Consider the following 9,927-nt stretch of genomic DNA (forward strand, 5'->3'; position numbering starts at 1 on the left):
CCTTGTTGCCCTCACAAGATCTCCTGCTAGTTTCTTTTTTGTTTGTTTTTTTTTATAAGGAGACTCATCATGTTGTTAATTCTCAGAGTCCGCACAGCAGCACGTTCCCTGGTTATGCTGGGTTGTTTTCTTGTATTTAGGATTAAACTGATATCTTTGCAGGAACCTGTCAACCCATCCAAGTGCCACCCAGGCCCAATGCTGCTTAGCTTCAGAGAGCATGAGGTTGAACGTGTTCAGGGTGTCATGGATGTAAACAACATTCTTGATCAGAAACTGACTTTTTACACAACTTGGTAAATAACTTGAAATAAAAAGTAAAGATACTTGTATTTCACTTTTAGATTCAAATTTGTTTTGAACCTTGTGCTCATACTTTTTATTCTGTTTTATTCTAATGTTCATCTGATGTCTTATGGACGAAACTCATGAAATTACTAACTGAAGCTGCTTTCCTGTGAGGAAGATGGTGACACCCACATCATGAATAAACTAAAGTAAGCATCTCTACACATTTGTCCTCTTGAACGCTGTGCATGTCTGATCTGAAGCTACCGGAAAGGTTCGTTTGAAGGTGTTGTTGGTCGTCTATATGGTGTGTTAACTAAATCCTTATTATGTGTGTGGTGTTTGTTTAAGCACTTTGTCTTTTTTCAGATGTCCTTTTTGATAAAGCTCATAGTTAGTGTTGGATCAGGTGACCCTGACCCATTTCTTAATTATGCTGCAAAAGGCAATGCTTTGGTGGGCTTTGCATGATGAGTTTTTCCTTCCCATTGTCACCTAGAGCTTCTCATAGGGAGTCATCTGATTTGGGGGGTTTTCTCTGTAATATTGTCGATTCTTTACAGCATAAAGCACCTTGATGTAACCATGGTTGTGAATTGGTGGTATGTAAAGAAAACTGAAACACAGGAGGCTGTGACAAGTAGCAAGTGAGATGACAAATTATTACTGCCAAGTGCAAAAAAAAAAAAAAAAATAACGCATATAGTACAGTTCAATGCACAATTGTACATAGGACATTCAGTCTAGTAGGGTCTTATTTATAACAACAGTTATTTGCAAGTACACAAGATCTCATTGACCAACAGAGGGAGCCAAATTCCAAAGACCCTACAATAGCAAAGAGAAAAAACCAACAACCAGAGGACTCCCTGTTAGCAAGCACTTGGCGATAGTGGGAAGGGAAAACTCTCTTTTAACAGGAAGAAACCTCCGGCAGAACCAGACCTAGCCATTTTCTTCAGGGTATTTCTATTGTACAGCAGCAGAAATACGTTGAGCTCGTCCTTGTTGCTGATAACCGCGCGGTAAAATTAATCTTCTTTTCTAACTTTTTCATTTTTTCCCCTTGGTTTGCAAAATTATATTTTTATAAGATAAACTGCTGAGAAGCAGGATGAGAAATTTGTCTTGTGGTGTTTCAGTATGTGAAGATGAACAGGGATCAAAAGAAGATGAGACAGAATATTTGAGATTGTCAACATGGTGAGTCTGTTTTTTTGCTATTTCTATACAGATTCCATACCAATACAGACACACTGTACTACATACTGTTCTGCAGTAGTTGCTAGCAGTTGGAGTATAATGTTACATCCCCAATGTTGTCTTCTTCAGGTCTACAAACCTCTGAGGACCTTTATTGCTCTGGTGGGGTTGGAGATATGGACGAATGGTGACCTGATCTCTGTGACCCCCCCAGCAGGAGCAAACCTGGATGCTTTCATGAAGTGGAAGTGCCATTGGTGAGGGAAGGAAGACAGGATAAAAAACACACTGGGTAAAAAGACACTGTCTTCCAATTAAGCAAGAATTACTTTGTTTTTGTAAGTGTAAGTTTTTGTAAGTGTGTGCATATTAAAGACAGCTGCTCTAGTTGATTGACTCACTCAGTTAGGATGTTCCTAATGTAGTGCTTCTACATTAACATTTGCCATCTCGCTGTTTCCCTATCAGAGCCAACAGTAGCCAAGTCTCGATCTAGCAATAACAACTGCATCTCTTCTTTTGTTAATAAAGAAATATTTTTTCTGTTCTCACTTTATTCTGTATTCTGTCAAGTTAGCCCTTGCCTTTTTACCATTTCAACTATAAATCTTGAGTGGGAGAGGGAGATTGCCTGGGAATGCCAGTTGCTGTGAACTTTTCCCTTCTCTATGCAAACGGCAGAGGGCGCTCCTGCCATTCAATGAAGAAGCTGCACCTGGAAATACTTGATAACGATGAGAGCTCTTAAAACCTTGATTTAAAAGTTAAAAGTGACAGTTTAAACAACTCAGGTATTTTCTAGTAGACATCTGGGTTTGTGACTGTGACATGATGCTGTAAGTAGATTATTAGCATTCACAGTTTCTTTGTTCATAAACTCATAGAGATGCCCACGATGGTGGTAACTGGCAGTGTAACACTATCGTTTTAATTCAAAGTACAACACTATGATCTGACTTTCATCTTTGATTTGCTTTTACATTGGATTAGCAGGGTGCTAACTACAGCTGTCTGATATAATGCATAGCTTTAATAATAATGATGATAATAATGTACCGTAACTCTCAGCCACCACAAGTAGCCACCACTACACTCCTCTCTCCTCCTGAACCAAAATGGCAACAAGTCAGGTCTGAATGCAAAAGCAGATGACAATATGTCTTCTCTATTTTCTGCTTTCTAACTATTTTTAAATGTGAATACAGTTTAGTAGTTCTGCGTGTCTGTAACTGTTTATTTACAAGGATGTGATTAAGTAATATAGCAAGCATGTCTTTGTAAATAGACATAAAAACTGGAAAGTACACAAACAAATATTTGTACGTGCTGTAAAGAAAGTAGGTCTAGAAAGTAGGTGCATTTCCTTCATTTGCAGCCACATTGCTGTGACTCTGCTGGTGTGGTTTTTGTGTGTGTCACATAAAGGCTCAGAGTACAGACATGAAGTGGACAGGAAATGTGGTTGCTAAGCTATGTGTGCTAGTGTGAGTGGTAACCAGGGCAGTAGTACAAGTTGTGTAGCATAAAAGGGGCTGACACAGAGAAATCGGGGTTCATTTAACCTCTTTCTAATTTTCTGCTTTCGGATGAGCCTCAGCTGCACACAGGTCAGTCTGTGAACTATTTTGATTTTAACAAAAGTTTGCATTCGTGTAACTTTTTGCTCAAGTGTAATAAAATTTACGGAGATCTTTAGACCTACTTAAACATCATTTAATCTCCTTGCATCCTGATATTATTATTATTATTTTATTTTTTATTTATTCATTTATGTATTTATGTATTTATTGGGGGGGGAGGGATAAAAACTCCTCTGTTCTAACATTCGTCTGCATGTTCCAATTTAATCAACCTCTCTTCACCATGATGGGAATCAGAGCACTGGGACTGAAATACCTGCTAATTTAGTGTTAAACCTAGTTCAATAACTACACCAGCTTTAGTGTTGCCATCAGATACCAGTGTTTGGATACTGATACCAGCAGCACATATACACACTGAAACACTCAAAGTAAAGGACTGTGTTGTTATTGTTGTAAATCTTGTAGGTAGAGGCTCTTAGGTAGTTATTCCCATTCAGTCAGAGGTGTCATCATCTGTATGTGTCAGGTGTTCTGTCTGTCAGAAAACTCTTCAGCATTTGTTCTTCAAAGAGCTCCAAGCCAGCAGTAATCGGTCTAGGCCCTTTGGTCACGTCTACATCGGTATCCACATCAGATTTGGGGTTTCATCATCTTAAAATGCAAATGAAGAAAAAGTTGTGTTTGACTCATTATTTAAGTTCATAGGATTTTGAGGTGAAATTTCTGTGTCAAAATGAAGACCTGATCAAATTTATGGGACATTAAACAGGTTTCCATACTTTTGTTGTGATACTATAATAAATGTATTTAATAAAATGCACTTTGAAATAATATCCTCTAAATGCTAAATAAAAATCCTTTTAATCTGTTTGAATCTACTCTACAGACAATAAAGACAGGAAGACAACAGGAACCCCTCATATTCTAGTCTCAGTGCATTTGCATATCTGATAAACATGATGTGGTTTCTGTGATTAGGTCGATTTTGCTAAAGCTTAATATCTGAAATGTCTCCATTGATTTGTGTCCAGTTTGACACAGAATTAATTCACTGTAACCATTCACCACATTCAGGGAAATTCACTGACTGAAGATATCTTTACCAGCTGGTGCTGCAGACGACCACCTTGTGCCCAAACCAGCAACCAACTCACAAGTCAAGGTGAGTCTGCTGTCAGTAAAGCAAAAACTACGATAATTTTGAGAAGTGTGGCAAACAAAATTGTGGTTGTTTCTAATGTAACACTAACAGTCGAAAGAGTAGGGTAAGTCTATGCAGTATTATTTTCATTATTTTACACATATTTTTCTGTGAGTATTGTTTTATTGTACCTGTAATCTAAAAGCTTTTAGAAAAATAACCACAAAGTTCATTTTCCAGATTAGATTACTACAAATGGTTTTTATCTTGGTCTTAAGCTTTTTAAGTAGGTTTTATATGATTGTTGAATTACATCAACGAAACCAAAACAGTACAGAGGAGAGACTCCTTTAAATATTCTCTGTTTTCCTTCCCCAGGGAATCATGAGGGTTCAGAGTGCCTGTTTGCTGTTGCTGCTGCTCTGTGCTGCTGTGCTCTCGCAAACTTACAATGATTTCAAAAAGAAACACATCCTTCCAGAAAACGGCTCTCGTAAATGTGATGATATGATGAAAAACGTTAATGGCATTAATCAGTGCAAGCGAATTAATACGTTTATCAACCAGAAAGCAGAAAAGGTTAAGGCTTTGTGTAAAGGTAAAAAAAATGAATACATCACCCACAAGTTTGATGTTATTGACTGTAAGATGAAAAGTGTGAAGCCTTGTAAATACAAGTCTCTAGCACTCAAAGGAAAGAAGAAGAAGGTAAAATGTGAAAATGGCCTACCAGTACATCTTGAGCAGGGCATATATGACAATTTTGATTATGACAGTGAAAATTAAAGATTGTTGTGCTTTTTTCAGTTTTCTTTGTAATGCTGTACGATCTTTACCTCCCAGTATAAAGCGCATTGACACAACTGCTGTTGTGATCTGGCGCTGTTTAAATAAATCTGAATGGAACCGAACAAAGAATTTTACCTGTGCCACAAACCCTTTAATGTTGCCATTGCTATATTTTGATTATTTGTCTTCGATTGTTTCATTGTTTATTCATGCATTTTTCTGGACTTTTTTGTGTAACCTTTATGGGTTACACGTGTTAAAAATGTATTTGCAAGTGATGAAATTTGCTAATGAGTATTTTTGAGTTTTATCTGCATATTTCTGAAAAATAAACCACATTCACATTTTGCTTTAAAGCACAAAATGAGCGAGTACTTCTCTGAGGACCGTCTCCAGACATCGGTTCTCTCTATGCATGTCTGCAGCTACCTGAAAGGCTTCTCTGATGTTGTTTTTTGATCATTCGAAATCCGCTTGTGTGATAAATAAAGAGGCAGAAAAACCTTCTTGTGTGTGTGTGTGTGTGTGTGTGTGTGTGTGTGTGTGTGTGTGTGTGTGTGTGTGTGTGTGTGTGTGTCTTGTAACCAGTTAAAAGGTTCACATACTTTTCGTGCGATTGTGCTAAAGAACAAAAAAATATACATACTGATCAAATAATATAAAATGAGTACTTGCTACATGCTATTCTTCCTTAAAGTGCTTTCTGTATTCTGAAAAAGAGAGACGTGATTTTCATTAAGCTATCAAAACATGTCTTCACAACTGTTCAGTAAAAACTACATTTACCTTATGAAAGGCACATTTGAGCTTGCGCTCAATAGCACGACACGAGTGTTGAACTCAGCATTTCTGACCCATGTCAGGGGCTGCAGCGATGCATCAGGTTGTGATGAGCTACCAACAGAGATCTTGACAGAATGACTGTTTAGCATCATTGCTTCACTTTTTGTCAAGAATAAAGCCTTTAAGCTATGATTCTGGTATGACTCAGATCATGAGCAGGTAAACACAAGTATGTACAGCATACTTCCATGCTCCAAACAAAAAGGACACTCTATCATATTTAAGAGGAGCTGATTATACAGATTCCAAATTGTAAGTAATTGGAGTGGATGATAATTTAGCTCCACTCTCTAACTGAATGACTTTCCGGACTTTGAAGTCCACTGGAACACGTCAATCAGAGAAATAAACGCTGTGACAATCCTGCTACATAATGAAATAGAATTTATCATTAAATTACAGGATATTTGGAAATAAAAAGGGTTTTCCACTCTCTTTTATTGTTTCCTATATCCCCATTTTTATTTAATTAATATAATTTACTGTATTATTGCATGTGGTGATCAATTTTACCCATATTTACCATAGTAAGGCCTTACTTGAGGGTTGTTGGAAGTAGTTTAGCAGATGAAGTCATAGTGTGTAATAGTGTGTGGTGTCAGTGCAAACATGCAGTCTTTAGGAGTGAGTCAGCACATTTTCTCACACCATGCATCACCTGTGACCATCATTCTGATTTGATTAGCATTTTCTGTCATTGCATGTACCGTCACCATATTATTATATTATTACAGTATATTCTTTAATTGCCATGTAGTGTTTCTGACATTGTTTTCTTATTTGCTCTGAATCAGGTCTGTTTTGCCTCTGGGGTCTCTGAAATGTAAAACCTGCTGGTAAATATATTTGTCTTCACACCTACACAACACTTTTTTTAAAGTGTTAAATGGAACACGTGAATGTGTATATTTTTTTATTTTTTCCGATCAGCTCTCGTAAACCTTCCTGCTAACCAAGCAGTCATTCTCATGCACCGATCACAAAATCCTAACTCAAATCAAAACGGCTCAGTCAGAACAGAACAAACACGTAAAGACGTGAATGACATGAGCTGCCTGTGTGAGATTTAAAATGAATGATGGCAATCATGGTTAGAAGGAACACATGGTAAACATTTTAAAAAGGCACAAAGCCTTATATCATATTAAATCAAATGCAATGCAATGACTTCTAAAATTTTCATATCAATACTAGGATCTATTTCGCTCTTAAAAAGTGTTAGTTGTACAGAGTTTTGTGTAAGGATGCATCACCCGGCTGCAGTGAGTCATTAGGTGCTTACTTGTGGTCATGAAAGGAAGAATGTGGTTAGACATGTCTTTGCTAAACTGGCGTAACGCACCACAAGTAAACCTTCTGTCCAGCCACAGTGTGATGCTGTGAGAGCACACTTCTTATGAGACATTTTGCATTCTCATGCAGTGTTTTCCACTCTAAGATTTTTACAGATGTTGATCAGAGGCCTCGAGTTAATTTACGTAAACAAGTTTCTGATGAATAAATCAAAGTCATCCGAACACGCGTCTTTGTGTCAGGAATCATTTTTAACTAAAAATGACATTTTATATAAACAGTGGATTAAAAATTTGATAAATATTTACCAGAAATTTTTTCTATCCCTGTTGGACGTCAGTTTCTGTGCGGAATGTAAGATCATATTACCTAAAACTACAAGGTGTCTCGAGATGGAAATGTTTGCACTGAAGCAGTTTATTTTTGTTCTACATTTTCAAAATCTAATGGTTAATTAATAAATTCCTACTCGGTGTTTTTGCATTTATTTGTCAGTTTTGTCCTTTTTAGGTGTAATTTTGATGTATTTGGACTTTATTTGAGAGTTTGTTTCAGTTTCTATATTTGTCATCTGTTTTGGGTTCAGCTATTCATTTTCACAATTAAAGAGTTTCGTTCATTTGAATAAAATATATTTATTTTTTGATTTTGAGAACCTGTTTATATATATGGCCTACATTCTTCCCTGCAGCTTCCTGAGCAGCGGCGACCTCTGCAGCTTGTAAAGAGAAGTGAAAAAACAGGCCTAGCACAATTTCACTTGTGTAGGCAGGCGTATTCAGGGTGGGACATATACCATAGTTTACCTTAACAAATGTAACTTTTAGATGATGCAGACCCCTGTCACTGTAACACTGATGCACATCTCTGTAAAAGAATTCACCTCTGAATATTGAAGTTGCAGTTAATAACTTTACTAGTTTGCTGTATCATATCACAATAGAAAGAATCTCAAGAACTGTAATGTTTGTCATCTATAATGACTGTCAAATAAAGTCTATCAGAATCAAGGTGACAGTTTCTTTTCCATTTGTTGTGACTGTGTGTCAGTCATACTGACCTAAAAATAGATCAGCAACAAAACATTTCTAAACCACTGACACTGGATTGACTGGAAGACACAGCAGGTGCTCTGATTTGACCTTTTTGTAGTCAAGTAACACGAATCATGTAGGAATCTGACTTTGATTTTCACCTTTTGGCCGTAATAAACTGTAGAAAAATAAACATTAGATTATCATAGTTTTGTAAATTTAGGGTCTGTGTGATATTACATTGACCAACAGAGGGAGACAGATCACAGTCTGAGCTCATCCAAACACCACAAGGCAGGAAAGATTTTGTTGACGTCATACATCTGTTTGGAATATCAGCAGCATACCATGTAAGTAAATAATGAAAGGTAAATGCAAAAGTAAAAAAAATAGATTTAGATTTTAATGGTGTTTGGCTGTACCAACATGCCTTTTCCTTTTAAAGGGAGTCCAGTCATCCTTTCATTACTATATATAAAGTAATGGAAAGAAAACCCCAGACCCTGCTCTCCTGTACAGGCTGGAAGGACAAGGAAGGACATCCCATGGTGCTGCCAGGGGAATCACTCAAGGTCAGAGCAAATGTTATTTATTTTTTCAAGGATCGTACACACAGTAAGTTAACCTCACAGTAGTAAAAGATGGCTTGTCCCAGATTTAAAGATTAGTTAATTTCCGCCTGCAAGTCCTTGGCAGAGAAAAATGCTATTGAAATACAGTTGAAATCTGTGACAGACACCCTCTTTTTCCTTGATATATTAGGGAGTTGAGTTGTAGGTTTGAAAGTGTTTTTTTTGTAATTTAGTTAGTTTAATGGGATTTTGTTTAGACTGGGGCCATTTTGTTTATGTTAGCTTTGGCTCTCCTTGAAGTTAATGTACGCTTTCAGTAAAACAGCTTTGCATTTAACCAGTTCAAACTAACTAAACTGTCTGTCACAGTTTACTAACCTGGTTAGTAATGGTGAAAAGCTGCCTGGAAAAGTCAGCTAGCAGGTTGTTAATGCATCAAGTCTAAAAACAGCACATTAATACATTTAGATCCCGAAGGCTGCTCCAAAAACGATCAGATTGTATTTTACATTTTTGTTCAGTTCAAATCATCTTGGTTTTTCTCAAAGAAATCTACTACATCATGTATATTATTTTTATGTCATGTGTAATTTCCATTGCAGGAAATTAATTTCCTAATTAATAAATTTTAATCAGAGTTAAATTAAGAAGGGACAGCAGTAAAAACTCCAAAGCAGCGATGTCATCAATACACTGCACTTCCAATTGTAGAACGATTGCACTGGGTTCTTGGGAAGTCTGGACTGCTGTGTGAACTTATGAAGTCTGGACTAGCGAGAACTTGCGTACATGAGTATTTAGAAACGGCCTAACAGTCTGCAGTCTATGAACTCACCTCGTGTAATGCCAGCTAACAATGTAAGCTCCTTAATTAACAGTAACAAAAATCACACAGCATAGTACATTGAAGGTACTGACTTTTCATCCCATCCCATTTTTCTTATGAAGTGGTGTTGTAAATGCATTCCTGCCCGTGCACTGCTGGCTCTGGGTCCATTGTGTAACTGACCTCACCCCCATTAACAGGACGCTTACATTACAGCCTCTTTTTGCATGTTTTGTTTGGGTTTCCAGAAATCAGAATCAGAGAAACTCTATTCATCCCAGATGGAAATTGAGTAAATAAAAAACTATAATTAAAAAAAGGGTTCCAGGTTGTACTCAAACCCGGGCTGGCAGCT

The 9,927-nt window shown here is 37.0% G+C and overlaps 1 long non-coding RNA gene across 1 annotated transcript; it reads left to right on the forward strand.

Moving 5' to 3' along the window:
- Window positions 1-3,012: 3,012 nt before the first annotated feature.
- Window positions 3,013-5,478, forward strand: LOC147302979 (uncharacterized). Its single transcript, XR_015127309.1, has 3 exons — window positions 3,013-3,098; window positions 4,149-4,236; window positions 4,594-5,478. It is a non-coding gene; the product is annotated as an uncharacterized LOC147302979 (long non-coding RNA).
- Window positions 5,479-9,927: the final 4,449 nt, after the last annotated feature.

The sequence above is a fragment of the Aulonocara sp. 'chitande type north' Nkhata Bay genome, linkage group LG23 (assembly GCF_057382095.1).
Source record: "Aulonocara sp. 'chitande type north' Nkhata Bay isolate Kocher_YH1m ecotype deep benthic linkage group LG23, A_spYH_male_GT1.1, whole genome shotgun sequence".
Lineage (NCBI taxonomy): Eukaryota > Metazoa > Chordata > Actinopteri > Cichliformes > Cichlidae > Aulonocara > Aulonocara sp. 'chitande type north' Nkhata Bay.